Here is a 21,188-nt window from a genome sequence, read left to right as displayed (position 1 = left end):
GCAAGTAGTATATCTGATAATTGGTTAATATCTAAGGTATATAAAGAATTTGTAAAACTCAGTAGAAAAAGATCTTATCAAAAAATGACAAGAAGGCATGCAGAGACCTTTTTCAAAAAAAGACACCCAAATGACCAATAGGTACATGAAAAAGTGCTCAGCACCACTAATCACCGGGAAATGTACATCAAAACTATGATGAAATATCACCTCATACCTGTCAGAATGCCTATGCTTCATTAAAAAGACAGCAAATAACAAATGTTGGCAAGGGTGTAAAGAAGCCCTGTATACCACTGGTGAGGCTGAGAATTGGGGTAGCCACTATGGAAACAGTATGGAGTGTTCTCAAAAAAATTTGAAAAGGGAATTCTATATGAGCTAGCAATTTTAATTCTAGGTATTTATCTAAAGGAAATAAAAAGCACTACTTTAAAAATATGAGAAAAAATGCCAAAAAAGATATCTGCACTCCCAGGTTCACTCCAGTGTTATTTATAATAGCCAAGACATAAAAAGTATCTAGGTGTCCATTGATGGATGAATTAACAAATAAAATGTGCTATTTATAATAATAACAATAACAATTATATATATTTTATATATATCAAACACCATAGACTATTCAGCCATTTTTAACATCATGAATGGACCTTGAAGACATTATTCTAAGTAAAATAAATCAGACAAAGAAAGAAAAATACTATATGACCTCACTTATCTGTAGAATCTTAAAAAATAAATGAAATTTATAGATACAGAGAACAGGTTGGTATTTGCCAGTGACAGGGGGTGGAGGGTGGACAAAGTGGGTAAGGGAGTCAAAGGTACAAACTTTCAGTTATGAAAGAAATGAATTCTGGGAATATAATGTACAGTATGGTGACTATAGTTAATAATACTTCATTATAAATTTGAAAGTTGCTAAAAGAGTAGATATTAAAAGTTCTCATCACCAAAAAGTTGTAACTCCTTGTGATGATAGATGCTAACTCCATTTACTGCAGTGATCATTTCATGTAAGTCATTGTGTTGTGCACTGGAAGTGATGTAGTATGCCAGTCACATCTCAATAAGAGGAGAAAGGGAAGGAACAAGGGAAGAGTTGAGACAGGAGACGTTCGGGTACTAGTAGAAGGAGGCAGGCGATAAGGGCACCCAGAGTGGATGATTTAGCTTTGGCCAAGACAGATGAGTCTGGGGAGTAGGAAGGTATCAGTGTAGGGCCAAATTATAAAACACTGGGTACTCTCTAAACCTCCACTTTCTTTTGAAAGTAAGAAACCTATCAACAAAGCTGTTAGCAATAACCATGAAGTCCTTTCATCATCAGTTACACATAATTTTTGAGAGGAAAAAGTTAATTTCTACCATTGCAATGGCCCACGGATCAGTAGGACTAAGATCTAGCTGTGATTACTTATGTTTTTTAAAGTTTTCTTCTATTTTTTCAGTCATGTTATAATACATTAATATAGGCATAGAATTATAATACAATGCACAAAAAAGTAAAACTAGATATATTTTTTGTGTTATGATTGGATTTTCTCCCTTAAGTTTGTCTAACAATGATATCACATCTAAAAGATGGTTAATTTTTATTGATGTACAAGAATTAGAAAAAAATAAAAATAAATTAAAATAAAAATCACCATTAAAAAAGTCATTACAATAACTAGAAATGGTTTTACAGTTACTAAACATCATATAGTTCCTTCACAAAATCTTTTTTACTTATGTGCTAAAGAATAACCTCAAGAATGATTAGGGAAGTTGCTTTTTTTTTAAAGCTGGATAATTAAATGCCAAGAAACTCAGCACTCAATATCTAATTCACTCAACATCTTGTTATTTAAAGGAACTAGTGTTCTTCATACATAGGATGGATTGAATTCCTAACAACATCTGGCATGAGCAGTGGATTTGGTTCTCACCATAATAGCATTACATTCATGGTTGGGATGACAGCTATATGGATGGATGGAGCTTGTCTCTAGTGGGTTAGATTCATGACTACAGCATAAATAATCAGAATGTTATAACCTATGGACACAAATACCCTGGCCTGTTGCTTCTTACAAACTATATCAGGGTATACAAAGTCAATTCCTGTTGTCAGGTCTAATGGTGAAAGATTCTGGCTTCTAACTCACTGGGAAAGCAAAGTGTAATTTCCATTCTAATAATCTGGATCAAAACACTTCCTAATTGCTGTAGTCAATTTATTCTGTCACTTAATTAAACCCAAAGTATTGCAAATTGTGTAAGTAAGCAAAAGAAGGACTACCTCTGTAACCTTGAAAACTGGTCCTTAAGACAAAATAGCTGATTAAGTTGGTTAAATTCTAAGCCATGCATTACAGGAGGTTTTCTCTAAGTTTTTTTCATGGGTTGAATAAGAATTAAAGCAAATAGCGAACAAAATCACAATTAAGAGTTACAAGAGAAATTGAAATGCAAGAGTAAATTCATACAAAGAAATAAAAACCAGAATTCCCAGTACAGAAGCTCTCCCACACAAAGAAAAAAACATCCCAGATCTGGGAAAGGGAATAACACATATTATTTTAATTTTCTTTAAACTTGAAAAGTTAACTGTGTATTTTCTGAGTTGAAGGCCCTTGAAAGTTGGAAAGACATTAATTGATCTTCTTAAAGTTTAACAATTTATTTTTCAGTATATCTTTGTGGATGACATAGGGGCTACATGTTGAACCTGACAAGCTCAGGGGAAGCCTGTATGGTGATCTATAAACTTAGAGACCTAAAATAATCTTTTTTTTTCTTTTTAAGTGAGGGGAAGGGAGATAGTGAGATAGTCTCCCACAGACACCTGGACCAGGGCAACCCCATCTGGGGCACATGCTCAAGTACAGAGCTATTTTTAATGCCTGAGGCTGATGCTCATACCAACCAAGCTGAGCCTCTGGCTGTGGGAGGAGAAGAAAGAGAGAATCAGGAAAGGAAGGAGGAGAGAAGCAAATGGCCACTTCTCCTGTGTTCCCTGACTGGAGATTGAACCTGGGATGTCTATATGCTGGGCAGATGCTCTATCCAGTGAGCTACCAGCCAGGGCCAACTAAAGTAACCATATAGGATGGTCTGAAATTAAAACTTTCTAACTAAAAGTGGATCAGGGTGGGTAGTCATGTCCTCAGAGATATTAAAAGTTTGGAGATTTTTCATTAAAAAATGAATTCCACTTCTAGTCATTTTTTGGTTGTTATTTCTGGGTGGGTACAAGGTCTTAATTTATCTGAGAAGCTGTTGGAATTTCACAGGAGAAATGGTTTCAAAATAGTTTCTAAAGTTGCTGCAAGGAAATTCCTAAAAAGAAGAATTGTGTTGTAATTGAGAAATTTTCTTGTTTTCCTTAGAAACTTCATTGATTTCATGGAAATTAGAGATGCTAAGGTTTTCTATGTCTTCCATGTAGTTATTCTACCAAAGTACACTGAATAGTCATCAAGTTTTTCTCAATATTTTAGTTCATGCTATCAAAATATTTTCTTTTTTTCTAACTTCATTCTGACATTTTCAGATTCTACAAGTATTTTTGCTTTCTAGGCATCCTTATTCTAATAAATATTTTAATTTTTACTTGTTCTCTCAGTAAACAAAAGCTGGCATCGAGAAATAAGCAGGCAGAGAAACAAAATGTTGGTTAAATTGTTGTTTCCATGACCAAATACTGAGAGAAGCCCAAGATATTTTATTATATTTCCTAATTATAAAAAGTATATATATATTTTATGGATAGAAATGCCAAAATAAACCCTTTATCGGTCTTGGTTAATGCTTCTTACTCATATGTGTCAAGGACTTGCTGAGGGCAAGCAGAGGCAACAGACCAAGAAGTGTGATGTGGTACTGGACACAGTTTTGACCTTGAGCAGGTGGCAAAATTCTCTGTCATTCATATGCTTTGTCTGCCCATTCTAGATTCATCCGTTTGTTTCATTGGCTCTCATACTATTTAAAGCAGTGGTAGTCAACCTGGTCCCTACCGCCCACTAGTGGGCATTCCAGCTTTCATGGTGGGCGGTAGCAGAGCAACCAAAGTATAAATAAAAAGATAGATTTAACTATAGTAAGTTGTTTTATAAAGATTTATTCTGCCAAACTTAGCAAAAATCCGACATAAAATACTTGGTAAGTAATTATTATTATATGCTTTAACTTGCTGTAGCTCTGCTTTATAAATTTTATAAAGTAAAATTACTTCCCTACTTTATAAATCACCATTACTGTGGAACTGGTGGGTGGTTAGAAAATTTTACTTCTAACAGAGATACAAGAGTGGGCAGTAGGGATAAAGAGGTTGACTACCCCTGATTTAAAGCTAGATTTCTTTCATTTTTTGACTTTGGAGTCAAAAGAGTTTGGTTCACACCCAAGCTTTGGCAGGTGCTGTTTGCACTACTGTAGGCATGCTCAATAGCTTCATATAGCATCAGCATGTACTTCTATTAAAATTAGGGCTAGTCATTAACTCATAAATTTATGATGGTAAGAAATGAAGTAAAAGAGGCTATCATGACAATCAGTAATAAATATTAGTTGTATTCTCCTTTTTACCCATTGTGAAACAAAGTGCAGTCATATAACATTTTATTGTTGTAAAGTGCCAAAAGCTACAGAATTAATATTAATATTTTAGGAAGTTTAAAGAACATTTTATTTTATTTTATTTTTTTAATTTATTTATTAAATTTAATGCAGTGACATTGATAAATCAGGGTACATATGTTGAAAGAAAACATCTCTAGATTATTTTGACATTTGATTGTGCTGTGTACCCCTCCCCCAAAGTTAAATTGTCTTCTGTCACCTTCTATCTGGTTTTCTTGTGCCCCTCCCTTCCCCCAACCCCTCTCTCCTTCTTCGCCCCCTCTCCCCTCCCTCCTCCCCCCACCCTTGCTGCCATCACATTCTTGTTCATGTCTCTGAGTCTCATTTTTATGTCCCTTCTATGTATGGATTCATATAGTTTAAAGAACATTTTATTAATTTGGGCTAGGTGTGCAGAAAGATTTTGTAAGTGTGATTTCTATGCTTGTGTAATTAGCATCAAAACTAAGGTGGCCAATGGCATTGTGTTGTAAATGCAGAAGAGGAAGGAGACTTGGATTCTCTGATCTTCCCCCATACCTATGGGAGAAGGGTGAATAGCTAGCCAGGTACAGAAAGAAAAAGATTAAATTAAAATCTTTTCCAATGGATAGAGCATTGGACTGGGATGTGGAAGACCCCAGTTCGAAACCCCGAGGTTGCCGGCTTAAGTGCATGCTTATCTGGTTTGAGCAAGGCTCACCAGCTTGAGCCCATGGTCTCTGGTTTGAGCCCAAGGTTGCTGGCTTGAGCGAGGGGTCACTTGGTCTGCTGTAGTCCCCCAGTCAAGGCATATATGAGAAAGCAATCAATGAACAACTAAGGTGCCACAACAAAAAATTGATGCTTCTCATCTCTCTTCCTTCCTGTCTTTCTGTCCCTGTCTATCCCTCTCTCTGTCTCTGTCACAAAACAAACAAACAAACAAACAAAATCTTTTCTTATATTGATAAGCCATTTACAGGCATCTGTCTCTATGAAAACTACCCCTCCCTTTCTGAAACCTTGTGGTTAATGTATGTATCTCTAAACAAAAGGTATAAATTTATGCCTTGATGTCAAGTTTTTTCCCCTCCCATGTGTGATTAGAAGTATATAAGCAGCCCCTGAACTATTTTTGGGGTCTGCACAATTTGGGTCTATTGCCCTGTGTCAGCCATATGTGGCTGGCATAGTTAATAAATTTCCTCCTTTAATATAACTTTTCAAAAACTTATTTGGACTACATGCCTCTACAAACACCTGCGGTATTGTGGATTTAGATACTTTACAACATTATGAAGTCTAAAACTTAAGATTTATACTTTGACTTCTCTAACCCTTAGTCTCCTTGTCTTTAAAATGGATATAATACTTTGCTGCTCTTTCCCAGAGAATATTTTTTGCTATCAAATTTATCTTTTCATATGAAAATATTTTAATATATTTCAAACAGTGTACACACATAAAAATGAAATTACATTTTAAAGCAAACCACACTTAAGTTAGCCAAAAAATAGCTCTCAGACTAGAGCAATATTGAAGATGGGTGGAGATTGGGGACTCACTCTCTCGTGCATCATGCAAATTTCTGACACTTGGATGCCATAACCTTGGATAGGCAAGAGGTAATAAGGCAGGTGGTGATGATTTTAGCAACAAAAACAAAGGAGAAGCTAGGTACATACAACTCAATGAGAATATGAAAAAAAAATGGGTTGTGTGGCCAATGGAATTTCCCTCTAGGTAGTCCTTTGGAGGCAAAGACCAATTATAGTGTGGGAATTCATAAATTGAGTGTAATAAAAGCTACAATTCAAAATTATTTGTTTGCATTGACTTATCAGTTCTATCATCTACTGGCTGAATATTCAAAAATCCCAGAAATAACCTCCCATCTTTGTTATGAAAAGTATGATAACTATTAATATGTGTGTCTGCAACAGGTACTAACTAGCAAAAGAAAAGGCACTGGGAGTGATACCATCTGGATGGGATGGGAAGTTTCCTGTTGATTCTCAGTCATTCCTTTTTCATAGCAACCATTTGGAGACTACTAGAGGGGTGTGTATGTCATAAATCTTTCTTTCTTTCTTTCTTTCTTTCTTTCTTTCTTTCTTTCTTTCTTTCTTTCTTTCTTTCTTTCTTTCTTTCTTTCTTTCTTTCTCCATAACATAAAAATAGAAAAAACACACACACGCATGTGCACACACACCCCTTCACTATGAGTAGTTTTGTGAACAAGGCGTGGTAAGACATGCATACAGGAGGCTGAAGGAAGTGGAAAAACACACTCCTAAATTTCTATTCCAGGTGAGAGAGCCAGACTACCAGCCCTGTTGTACGTATTTGGACAGTATGTATTTGAAATGGAGCTTTTCTGAAGCATAAAGAATGAGAAGGGAATAATTTTCTATTAGCTCTAGAGTGTCACAGGTTAACTTAAGAACATAGAGGTAGTGCCAATTGTATCTTTAGAAAATTCCTTTAATGATCCTACTCTTTTCCTATTATCAAGGAAAATCGTGACTTGGGCAGGAGGTTAGAGATTGGTAATGAGAAACAGGAGAAAGAGGCCGGATATCAGCTTTAAAAGTAATGGCTTTTTGATGAAGAAAATTTCATTATTTTGAACATATTTGATTTTTAAATTGAGTTTATTGGGGTGACACTGGTTAATGAATTATATAGGTTGAGGTACACAATTCTACAACACATCTCTGTACACCATATTGTGTGTTCATCCACCCAAGTCAGGTCTCCTTCCATCACCATTTATCCCCTCTCTACTCTCTTCCACCTCCTGCTCAATATTTACATTCTTTAAATCAGTCTCAATCAACTAACAAACATGCACCATTTTTTCTAAGTTCTCTTTGCCATTGGAAATAAATTGCTATTAATACATTCTTTTCAGAGTAAAAATTAAAACTTTGAAGTCAAATACCAACCTGAATGATAGAAAAGCTATTATATATATTTAACAGTAAGGAGATAACTTTAAAAAACAACATATTTTTCCATTTTAAATTTTTTCAAAATTAAATTTATAGACCCTTTATTCATTCTAAAAGTACGGGGTCAGTGTGATATCTAAGTTATGATATGATACGATATGACTTTGGAATTCAGGCATGGCAATTTTTTTCCAACAGATGCATTAATTATATAATTGGCAAGTTTAAGTATGAAATAGAAAACATCATTATGTTTATCTTGATTTTTAAATGTATTTTAAGTCACTTACTGGTAATTATGCTGTTTGAAGTAAAAAAAAAAAAAAGGATAGATATGTGTGCTAGAAATTTTGGAACAAAAAGCCAAACTACCTTGTTATAGTTACTAAAAGGGATAAAAGTTTGATATATGTTGTCAGTTTCCTGGCTCTTATTAGTCTAAGTTGAAAAATAAATAAGTAAAGAAAATAAAAGTAAAACTACCAAGATATGTTCTCAAAGAAAAACAGTTCTTGTCCTTCTATCAACTGGACATTGGACTTTTATGCAGACTACCTCTTTCCTTGCCTGGAGACATAATATTTCCCAATCTGTTTTACCTTTCTTGAGCAATAACTTAGAAACACATATAAAAGTGCACTGAAAAGAGAATATTAACAATAAAAAATTCAATTATTATTACTACTTTATTTAATGACTCATGTAAATTGTATTCATGGTGCCTTCGCTGGCAGGTTGGTAACATTTTTTCTGGTTCTAAACTCACTTTCCCTGGGATTGTTTCTAGCCTGGGTGCTTATGAAGGACATATTCTGACACTAGGGGAAGTGAAAGGGGAATTTAGATTTTTAGTAGTTTTCTGCAGAATGAAAGTTGACCTGTCCCAAACATCAGCTCAGTTTCTTACACATAAATGATACTTACTTTGTAATTATATTCAGTCACCGTAATCAACACTAAAAAAATGAACAAACAAACAAAAAATGTAACATGGCATTTTTTCAAGAGATGGAGCCAATTCCTGATTATTTTTCAAACAGGTAAAAAAAGTTGTTATAAAAAGTGAGATCATTTTGTAAGATATTTAGTCAAAGAAATAATGAAAATCAGGTCATGATGGGTTAACAGAAAATGTGATAGTATTTGGAGAACAGATAAAAAGAGAAAATGAACCACCCCAACAAAATGAAGTGACATGAAATACAGTAAAAATAACTTTTTTTCTCTCCCTTCATGTCTTTATTTATCTGTGTGGAAAAGGCCCTTTCATTCCTGTTCAACTTTCTGATACTATCGACCTTTTGTGGTGAGCTATGTCTCTGCAGTAGGTGATCCAACAAGTTAAAGTCAAGAAATATTTTTGAGGTCTTGGCAAGAGCTGCAAGGTAAGAAGTGGCTTAGAGCATGGGGTGGGGGAGGGAATGACTGTGTTACTCATATCCTTAGTCTCCTTTGTTGAGATTCCGGGATTTCCCCTAGACTCTGTCCCTCACGTAAAAATTCACTATTGCAAAAGTTGTGATATGAGTCCCAGATGGGATATATGTACTCCAGAGACACCTGATTACATTTTAGTGAGCCCTGATATATTAACTGAATAATTTTTATGTACTGATGAGGTACTTTGTGTAACTTGAGGCCCTGAAGGACATTGAAGGGCATTAGCATTCTTTAGTTTAGAACTTGCTTTGTCTAATCAAAGGAAGAAAAAGAACTCATTTTAACAAGCATTTTAGACTCTCATAAAATAAGCTGTTTTGAAATTTGTTCACAATATCAGGTTTATAGGTTTATGACAGCCACCCAGAGCAAATAAGGTAATTCTGCCCACCATTCTCTCAGTTTCCCGTTCAGATTCCCTTATCAGTTGAAATCCAACAACATCTTTTTGATTTCCTTAAAATAGTCACTTTATTCCACCACAAATATAATGAATAATGCATTTTCATGATTGGTAACAATTTTCAAATTGGCTATGACCACTTTAAAAGCAAATGATATATTTTTAAAATAATTTTTTTACAGTTTGGGTTTTTATAGAGGAAACATTCTAACTCCAAAGTTTCCCCAAACCTAGCAATGTACCCAGTATTATAAACAGACAAGTGGGTTTGGCGTCCTGACCCAATGAAAGGCAAACAGAGATAGATACTGGTGCAAAGGGAGAGAGGTTTATTCAGGGGCCCTGACCTGATTGAAGGGTAGACCCCTGTCCCAAAGACTATCTCACCTCCCTGCTCAAGCCCACAGTTCTTAAAGGGATTGATAGGGAAGAGCTGTTTTTCAGTGGTTTGTGTTTTTTTTTAATCCAGTTACTTGCTAGCTTTGAGTATGCCTTATTTATTCATGTGTCTGGCCTTTGCCACTGGCATGGTGGTGGGGCAAGTCTTTCTGCTGCTAATCCTGAGTTTCCCAGCTTCAGGACATTAAAGGGATTCATCTCATTTTTTTCCCCTTTCCTGTGTTTTACTATGAGGGAGGGGTTTTGAAGTGAATTTCCTTCTCTGTGGCTTTAGTTCATTCTTTTTTGTTGTTGGAATCTCCTTGTGTAAGTACATAAACATCTAGACATGAAGAATTTTATATCATTTTCCTCACCATTCACAAAACAATTCCAACTGTACAATGGTGCAGTAATTTATGAAACCATTTAGGGGCCATTTCTCTAGAGTATACGCACACCAAACAGTGTTACAATAGAAAACCAATTCCTTCTTAGTCATTGGATCAGAGCTGTACATGGAACAGTGTGCTTAAATTTGGCTTAGTGGGCTGTCAGCAGGAACTGAAACAGAACTACCCTGATGGCACAAAAATACAAACCCAATATTGTAACCATGAAATGACCCCAGATGAAGAGGGAGCATATGAACAAAATTTGAATCCATAATTCTGTTCTTCCAAACAGTAACTCACAAGCAAGTCCTTGTGTCTTATCTCCTGCCAATCAGTACTGCAAGTGATCCTGACCAGACCCAAATGGCACGAAACCCATGTGCATGAAGTCCAAGTGGTATGAAGCCCAAGTGGTAGGGATAGGCTTCCAACTGGTGCTACAAATGGTCCTAACCAGACCCAAGTGGCACAAAGCCCAAATGGTAGGGCTTTGTTGGTGTAATGCTTGTTGGTAGCTGTCCATGATCTCTCAGAGGAAGCAAAGCCCAGGAGTCAGTAGCGCCCCAGTCATTAATTTCACATGGTCGTCTCATCCAGACTTTGCTGGCAGCTGTCAGTGGCATGGAGCCCAAGCAGTAGGGATAGGAGACCCCAGGTGTACACACTAGTTTGGCTTAAACAGTTTTGTGGTTCATCTACTCCCACAAACTCATTCCCTTTTACCAGCCAAGCATTTTAGGTGGCTGACACCTTGAGAAGGAGTGCAAGTAAGTTCCTCTAGAAAAACTCTCGGCAGCTGCTGAGAAGTTCCCACAGTCCCACTCCCTGGATAAGCCAGTGAAAGGAAGCTAGCACTGGAGCCCAGGCTTCCCAGGACTTCCTGAGGTCTACACCCTCCTGGCTGGCTGCCAAAATCTGTAATCAGACGAGTAGGTTTGTCTGCTTGCTGCAACAAAAGTCAAACATGTGACTCAAGTGTTGGTGCAAAAAAAATGTGGTTTGTTCAGGTGCCATGACCTGGGAGAATGGTGGACTCCTGTTTCAAAGACCATCTCATATTCTTGCTCAAGCCCAGAGTTCTTATAGGGATAAGGAGGAGAGGGCTTTTTCTTTTCTTATCCCATTATCTTGCTAACTTTTGGTGTGCTCATGTCCTGCACACTTATCTTTCTAGCCATTGGCACACTCAATATAAGAACCTCTTAAGAACCTCCAATGGAAGAGACTTCCTAGTGCTCCCTGACTGTCTACAGTAATAGTATGATAATGAAAGCTAAGTTAATATTTGTTGATAAATGAATAAATTCTTAGAATAGATAGTGAGGCAGCGGCAAGATGGCGACAGAGTAGTTGGATGTTCCAACTCCCACCTCCCAGAACCAAAGTGGATTACATCTTAATTTTAAGAACAATCATATTGAAAAACCAACTTTGGACTAAAATAAGAGGATTCGATAACCAAGGGCCACTGAAGAAACCACACTGAGACTGGTAAGAAAGGTGGAAATGTGGAAAGGGCTGCCCAGCTCCTAGGAGCAAGTGGTGGCCAGAGGGACTCTCATGGTGGGGTGGGTTGCCCAGAGAGTTGTAGTTCCTCAGCCCCAGGACCGGAGCCCCAGCCTAGAGCCCCAGAGCCTAGAAGAGGCATATGGACAGTATTTAGCTGACAGTAAAGAGCTGGGATACTGTTTGCGAGAGACAGAACTCTCAGACTCAGGCTCTGTCTAAAAGGGACCTTTCAGAAAACCTCACTCAGAGCCACTTACCTGGGACTCTGGAAGTGGTGAGTGCTGAGAGGACTGGAGTTGCCAGAGGAGAGTGTAATTTCAGAAGCACAAAGAGAAACACTTTTAAGGACAGCCACCTTAACCCCTGGGCTGAGTCATACCCCAAATCTAAAGTGACCATTTTTCCTGGGAGCAGCAACACCAGCAAAGGGAAGAAATTATCCTGCCCACCAGAGATTCCACTGCTCCAGTCAGAGTAAGGAGGCACTTAGAAGTAGGGAGCACTTCAGGGATACAAGTAGTAAGTACTGAGGTCTGAGCCACACCGCCCCTACCACACTTCTGAGTCCTTGCCAGAGAGTGGCAGGCCAGCCACGGCCAGCGTGGCTGCAGGGGCAAGGGAAGCAGGAGCGCATGCAAAGGCCCGCCTGTGGTGGCAGAAACTGGGGAGGCCTCAGTGGCAACCCGAACACATGCACAAATGCAAACCTGCCTGCAGTGGCAAAAGCCACAGCGATGTTGACAGCAGCCAAAGCATGGGCACATGCCCATCTGCAATGGCAGAAGCTGTGGAGACAATGATGGCAGCTCGAGCAAGCATGAACAAGCCCGACCATGGCAGTGGAAGCTGTGGTGGACGTAGCAGCAGGCCAGTGCCGGCAGTGCCTGAGCCCAATGCCTGATGTGGCAGCAGCGGTGACGGCAGTCCGGTGGACAAACTATACCTAGGGAACACAGTGGCCACTCCCACTGGACACCTGTGGCCTCACCCTTCTGAGGGCTAAAGAAGAAAAAAAAATAAAATGGAAAAAAAATTTGGATAGAACAACACCTGAGGTTAACGGCAAGCCACATCCAATATCGTACCTAATCTCTGAATTACAGTACTGAACCCAACAAGTAGCCACCAATAAAAGTGGCAGAAAGCAAATTTCAGGAAAACTTAACCTTTTAAATGAACTTCTCCCAGGCCAAGAGTAGATAAAAGCTAGCTCAGGAGTGCCGCTGATATTTACAACAGCACCTGGGCCAAGCAGAGACAGTCACAAGATCTGCATTACCCGTATCTCCAAAAAAGTTGATAAGGGCCAGTCATAGGCAGTGACCCCCACTGATCTACTCCAGGTTCTAGCCAAGGAGGTCCAGGGCAGGTACATTCAGTGGCCAGATACAGAGAGCATCAGTTCAGGATCTAACAACCCTTGTTAGAGTGGTAGCTTAAGGAAGAGCTCCTCACACCTGATCAAGATAAGACACAGAAAACGCTGACACAAATAACAAAAAGAACAGTGACAGCAGACAACTAGTCAACAGTAGATTACAAACAACAGCTGATGCCATCCCAAGAAAATCTAGAAACAACACACCCGGAAATTGGAGGCAGACAATACCAACCCTAGAATCAGCTAGCTACACAAACAAAACACCCAGAGGAGGAGTTCATACACAGACAAAATAGGAAGACAGAGAAATGCAAACCAAATGAATCAACAAGAGAAATCCCTAGAAAAAGAGCTCAAAGAGATGGAAATAACCAAATTAACAGATGCAAAGTTTAAAATAATGATTGTTAGGATGCTCAAAGATCTTAGAGCAACATGGATGGACATAATGAGCACCGAAATAAAGATATAGCAAGCATCAAAAATGACATTGAAACAATAAAAAAGAACCAGTCAGAAATGACAAACACAATATCAGAAAGAAGACTACACTAGAAGGAATTAAAGGTAGGTTGAATGAAGCAGAGGATTGAATCAGCAGTTTAGAGGACAAGATAAATGAAAGCACAGAAGTGGAGCAACAAAAGGAAAAAAGGCTCAAAAAGTCTGAGGAAACTATAAGAGAGCTCTGTGACAAGATGAAGAGAAACAACATCTGCATTATAGGAGTTCCTAAAGGAGAAGAGAAAGAACAAGGGATAGAGAATCTGTTTGAATAAATCATAGCTGAAAATTTCCCTAAATTGATAAAGGAAAAAGTCATATAAGTTCAAGAAACACAGAGAGTCTCATTAAAGAGGAACCCAAAGAGGCCTGCACCAAGACACATCATAATTAAAATGCCAAAATTAAGGAATAAAGAAAAAATACTAAAAGCTATAAGAGAAAAGCAGTCAATTACATACAGAGGAACCACCATAAGGATGACATCTGACTTCTCAATAGAAACACTAGAGAGGAATAGCAAGAAAGGAATAGCAAGAAATATTCAAAGTAATGCAGAATAAGAGCTTACAACTAAGACTTCTTTATCCACCAAGGCTATCATTCAAAATGAAGGAAAATAAATAAACTTTATAGACAAAAAAACAAACAAAAACTCAAGGAATTAATTACAACTGAACCAAAGCTGCAAGAAATGTTAAGGGACCTGTTGTATACAGAACAAAGGGGAAAAAGAAATCTAGAAATGAAGATGCATATTTAAAGAATAAAAAGGCAATAAACAACTACATATCAGTAATAACCTTAAATGTAAATGGATTAAATGCTCTAATCAAAAGATATAAGATAGCTTCATGGATAAGAAAACAGGACCCTAAAACAAGACTTGTACATGTGCTGTCTACAAGAGACACACCTCAAAACAAAAGAGACATACAGACTGAAAGTGAGGAAGTAGAAAAAAATATTTCATGCAAATGCAAATAAAAAAAAGCTGGGGTAGCAATACTTATATCTGACAAAATAGACTAAAACAAAGGCTATAGTAACTAATAAAGAAGGTCACTACAGAATGATAAAAGGAGCAATCCAAAAGAAAGATATAACCATTATAAATATTTATGCTCCTAATATAAGAGCACCTAAATTTATAACACAGATTTTGTACACATAAAGGACAAGATCAACAGCAATAGTATAACAGTAGGAGATTGTAATAACCCAATAACATCAATGGATAGATCCTCAAGAAAGAAAATTAACAAAGAAACAGCAGCCTTAAAGGACACAGTAAATCAACTGGATTTAGTAGATATCTTTGGAACCTTTCACCCTAAATCAGCAGAATATACATTCTTTTCAAGTGCTCATGGTACATACTTTAGGATAGACCACATGTTAGGGTAAAAATGAGTCTCAATAAATTTAAAAAGATTGAAATCATATCAAGCATCTTCTCTGATCACAATGGCGTGAAACTAGAAATCAACTACAATACAAAAACTGAAAAACATTCAAACAATTGGAGACTAAACAGCATGTTATTAAATAATAAATGGGTTAACAAAGAAATCAAAGAAGATATAAAAATTTCCTTAGAGCAAAAGAAAATGAACATACAACAACTCAAAATTTATGAGACATAGCAGAAACAGTCCTGAGAGATAAGTTTATAGTTTTACAGGCATACCTTAAGAAGTTAAAAAAAAAGCCCAAGTAAACAACCTAACCCATATCTAAAAGAACTAGAAAAAGAACAACAAACAAGGCCTGAGGAAGTAGAAGGAAGGAAATAATAAAGATCAGAAAGAAAATAAATGATATACAGACTAAAAAATCAATACAGAAGATTAGTGAAACCAAGAGCTGGTTCTTTGAAAAGGTAAACAAGATGATGAACCTTTAACCAGGCTCAATAACAACAACAACAACAACAACAACAAAAAAGAGAGAGGATTCATATAAATAAAATTAGAAATGAGAGTGGAGAAGTAACACACAGCAGAAATACAAAGGATTGTAAGAAAATACTATGAAGAACTGTATGCCAAAAAATTAGACAACCTAGGTGAAATGGACAAATTCCTAGAAACATATAATTTTTTAAAAATACATCTGGAAGAATCAGAAAACCTAAATAGACTAATTACTTCAAATGAGATTAAAACAGTTATCAAAAAACTCCCAACAAACAAAAGTCCTGGGCCAGACGGCTTCATAGGCGTATTTTACCAAATATTCAAAGAAGAACTAACTTATATCCTTCTCAAGCTATTTCAAAAAATTCAAAAGGAGGGAAGACTTCCAAGCTCCTTTTATGAGGCAAGCATAATCCTCATTTCAAAACCAGGCAAAGATACTACAAAGAAAGAAAACTATAGGCCAATATCTCTGATGAACTTAGATGCTAAAATTCTCAACAAAATATTAGCAAACTGAATCCAGCAATACATGAAAAAAATATCATACATCATGATCAAGTGGAATTCATTCTGGGGAGGCAAGGATGTTACAATGTTTGTAAGTCAATAAGTGTGATTCATCACATAAACAAAAGGAAGGAGAAAAACAACATGATAATATCAATAGATGCAGAAAAAGCATTTGATAAAGTCCTGCACCCATTTATGATCAAAATTCTCAGCAAAGTGGGAATACAGGGAACATACCTCAACATGATAAAAGCCATCTATGAGAAACCCACAGCCAACATCATACTCAATGGGAAATAATTAAAAGCAATCCCCTTAAGATGAGGAACAAGGCAGGGCTGTCATCTTTCACCACCTTTAATCAACATTGTTCTGGAAGTCCTAGCCACAGCAATCAGACAACAAGAAGAAATAAAAGGCATCCAAATTGGAAGAAGTAAAACTATCATTATTTGCTGATGACATGATACTGTACCTAGAAAACCCTGAAGTCTCAGTCAAAAAACTAATGGAAATGCTAAATATATTCAGCAAGGTGGCGGGATAGAAAATTAATGTTCAGAAATCAGTGGCATTTTTATACACCAACAATGAACTGTCTGAAAGAGAAATTAAGAAAACAATCCCTTTCACTATTGCAAAAAAGTAAAAAATAAATAAAATACCAAGGAATAAATTTAACCAAAGAGGTTAAAGACTTGTACTCAGAAAATTATAAAACATTGACAAAAGAAATCAAGGAAGATACAAACAAGTGGAAGCATATACCGTGTTCATGGATAGAAAGAATGAACATCATTAAAATGTCTATATTACCCAAAGCAATCTATAAATTCAAAGCAGTTCTTATTAAAATGCCAATGGCATACTTTAAAGATATAAAACAAATATTCCAAAAATTTATATGGAACCAAAAAAGAACACAAGTAGCCTCAGCAATCTTAAAAAAGAAGAATAAAGTGGGCAGTAACTTACTTCCTGACATTGTTATACTACAAGGCCATTGTACTCAAAACACTTGGTACTGGCATAAGAACAGGCATACCGATCAATGGAACAGAACAGAGAACCCAGAAATAAACCCAAACCTATATCAACAATTCAAAGGAGGTAAGAGCATACCATGGAGTAAAGACAATCTCTTTAACAAATGGTGTAGGGAAAACTGGAGAGGTACTTGCAAGAAAATGAAACTAGACCACCAACTTACACCATACTCAAAAATAAACTCAAAATGGATAAAAGATTTAAATGTAAGATGTGAAAGCATCATCATCTTAGAAGAAAACATAGTCAGTAAGCTCTCCAACATCTCTTGCAGCAATATATTTTGCTAATTTATTTCCACGGGCAAGTGAAACAAAGGACAGGATAAACAAATGTGACTATATCAAGCTAAGAAGCTTTTGCACAGCTAAAGACAATAAGATCAGAATAAAAAGACAAACCACACAATGGGAGAACATATTCGCCAATATATCTGATAAGGGGTTAATAACCAAAATTTATAAAGAACTTATAATATTCAACACCAGGAATGTAAGCAACCCAGTAAACAAATGGGCAAAACAACTGAATAGACACTTCTCCAAAGAGGACATACAGATGGCCAATAGGGATATGAAAAATGTTCAACATTACTAATCATTAGAGAAATACAAATTTAAACCACAAGGAGATACCACCTCACACCAGTCAGAATGATGTTCATCAACAAAACAACACGTAACAAGTGCTGGAGAGGGTATAGAGAAAAGGGAATCCTCCTGAAGTGCTGGTTGGGAATGCAGACTGGTGCAGCCACAGTGGAAAACAGTTTGGGGATTCCTCAAAATATTAAAAATAGAAATGACATTTGACCCAGCTATCCCACTTTAGGAATATATCCTAAGAATACCAAATCACTGATAGAAAAGGAGAAATGCACCCCCATGTTTACTGCAGCATTGTTTACAATAGCCAAGATCTGGAAACAGTCCGAGTGTCCGTCAGTGGATGAATGAATTAAACAGTAGTGGTACATATACAGAATGGAATATTACGTGGCAATGAAAAAGAAGAGAATCTTACCTTTTTCAACAACGTCCTTTTTCAAAGGACGGGGAGACTATTATGCTAAGTGAAATAAGCCAGGCAGAGAAAGAAAAATATCATTTGACCTCACTCATGAGAAATTTAATGAACGATGTGAACTGAGGAATGGAATAGAGGTAGAGGCGGGATCAAGAGAACCAGAGGGAAAGCGATCAGAGGGAAATGGAGGAGAGGATGGGATCAGAGGAGCAAAAGAGATTAGTGAAATTATATATACATAACAAAATGTTATAGAGAGCAGGACAGCAAATCCTGGAGGGAAGGTGGGAGGTCATTGTGGGGAGTGGACAAAGTGGGTATAAAGAGGAACACGAGTGTGGAGGGAGAGAGATATATTCGATGGGACTCTTGAATCTTTGTGAACACAATAAATTAAAATCAATAAAAAATAAGAATATGTGGTGAATATTTATTACATGTAATACACCAGGTGTCTGTAGTGGAGGTGTACTTACATTTTATATTCAGTATTTTTATGTATGAAATAAGGATGTTCAAATCTGTATTTGCTACCACCACACAGAGCCGATCTGTAAACCAAAAGATAAATCTAAAAGAAAGTTCATAGAAAAATAAGAAGTGTTTGAAAAATAAAATGGTTTGTTGTTTATTTAGCTCTAATAAACTGTTACAGAAATTCTCTATGTGTCTTACATAGATTATTTAAACAATAACTTTTCTCCCTTCAGAGTTTTACTGAAAACTCTATAAAATCTTGTGTTGGATGAGAATAGGAAAGAATAAAGGGAAAATAATTCCAAAATGGATAAGAAAACCATGACATAAGTAGGCTAAACCAGGAGAATTTAGCAAAAGTTAGGATGGACAATAGAGAAAATTGAGTAAAACTTATGAACAAATTTATACAAGGGGACAGCAGAGAAATGTTTTACACATTTGTTCTTAGACTGTCTGAAAGCAGCCATAGTATTCTTTTAGTCTTGGTTTTAATAATAAACACTTCCTGGTACCCCACTGAGGTGCTGACCTTCAGAGTGCAGTAGAGCACTAGTGTCCACTGGAGATGAGAATAACCTGTAGCAGGTAATAAGATGCTAGGAAAATTCCTTGGCAAGTAGAATAGGGAAACTGAGACAGCTGAATAGACTAGCTGAGCAATTCACAGTGGAAAGCCCTAGATGTCTAGCAATGGGCAGTACAACTCACCAGCAAGGTGGCCTTATATCCCCTGTGATATAGCAGATCATCATACAGTTTAGGTCCCCTGAAATAGGCCTGTAATGATAGAAACTTCCCTCATAAAACTGCTTTGGCCGTGTCCCATAGCTTTTGGGTTGTTGTGTTATGTTGTCATTTGTCTCAAGGTATCTTTTGATTTTTTAAAATGTCTTTGTGAACCTGTTCATTTTTTTTATTATTATATGTTGTTTAACCTTCAAGGCTTTGTGGGTTTCTTTTTTCTCTTGTGGTTAATTTCTAGTGCTATACCATTATGGTCAGAGAAGATGCGTGATACGATTTTAACCTCCTTAAATTTATTGTAACTTGTTTTGTGTTCTAATATGTGAACTATGTTAGAAAATGTTTCATGTGCACTTGGAAAAAAAAGTATATTCTTCTGCTTTGGTGTGGAATGCTCAGAGGTATCAATTAAATCCAGCCAATTAAATGGGTCAATTTATGGCCACCATTTTTTTTAAATTTTCTGTCTGGATGATCTATTCATTGAGATCAGTAGGGTGTTAAAATCTCTCACTATGACTGTATTGCTGTCATTCTCTCAATTTATGTTTCTCCAGGTTTGTTTTACATATTTAGGTGCTCTTACATTGGGTTCATAAAAGTTTACAAGGGTTATTTATAACTTGTTGTTGGATTGCTCCCTATATTATTATGTAACATCCTTCATTGTCTCTTATATATATATATAGCTTTTGTTTTAAAGTCTATTTTGTCAGAGATAAGCATTGCTACCTCAGCATTTTATTTTCATTTGCATTTGCATAAAATATCTTTTTCCATCCCTGTGTGCATTTTTCATTCTGAGATGGGTCTCTTTTTTTTTTTTTTGTATTTATTTATTTATTTATTTTTAATGGGGTGACATCAGTAAATCAAGATACATATATTCAAAGGTAATATGTCCAGGTTATCTTAAAGTTCAATTATGTTGCATACCCATCACCCAAAGTCAGATTGTCCTGTCACCCACTATCTAGTTAGTTCTCTTTGTGCCCCTCCCCCTCCCCCTTCCCTCTCCCTCTCCCCCCTCCCCCCGTAACCACCACACTCTTGTCAATGTCTCTTGGTCTCAGTTTTATGTCCCATCTACGTATGGAAAAATGCAGTTCCTGGTTTTTTCTGATTTACTTATTTCACTCCTTATAATGTTGTCAAGATCCCACCATTTTGCTATAAATGATCCGATGTCATCATTTCTTATGGCTGAGTAGTATTCCATAGTGTATATGTGCCACATCTTCTTTATCCAGTCATCTATTGATGGGCTTTTTGGTTGTTTCCATGTCCTGGCCACTGTGAACAATGCTGCAATGAACATGGGGCTGCATGTGTCTTTACAAGTCAATGTTTCTGAGTTTTGGGGGTATATACCCAGTAGAGGGATTGCTGGGTCATAAGGTAGTTCTATTTTCAGTTTTTTGAGGAACCACCATACTTTCTTCCATAATGGTTGTACTACTTTACATTCCCACCAACAGTGGATGAGGGTTCCTTTTTCTCCACAACCTCTCCAACATTTGCTATTACCTGTCTTGTTAATAATAGCTAGTCTAACAGGTGTGAGGTGATATCTCATTGCAGTTTTGATTTGCATTTCTCTAATAACTAAAGAAGATGAGCATCTTCTCATATATCTGTTGGCCATTTGTATTTCTTCCTGGGAGAAGTGTCTGTTCATATCCTCTTCCCATTTTTTTATTGGATTGTTTGTTTGTTTGTTGTTGAGTTTTATGAGTTCTTTGTATATTTTGGATATTAGGCCCTTATCTGAGCAGGTGTTTAAAAATATCATTTCCCAATTAGTTGGCTGTCTGTTTATCTTGTTATCAATTTCTCTTGCTGAACAAAAACTTCTTAGTCTGATGTAGTCCCATTCATTAATTTTTGCTTTCACTTCCCTTG

This window comes from Saccopteryx bilineata, chromosome 5 (assembly GCF_036850765.1).
Source record: "Saccopteryx bilineata isolate mSacBil1 chromosome 5, mSacBil1_pri_phased_curated, whole genome shotgun sequence".
Classification (NCBI taxonomy): domain Eukaryota; kingdom Metazoa; phylum Chordata; class Mammalia; order Chiroptera; family Emballonuridae; genus Saccopteryx; species Saccopteryx bilineata.
This window is presented reverse-complemented; position numbering follows the sequence as displayed.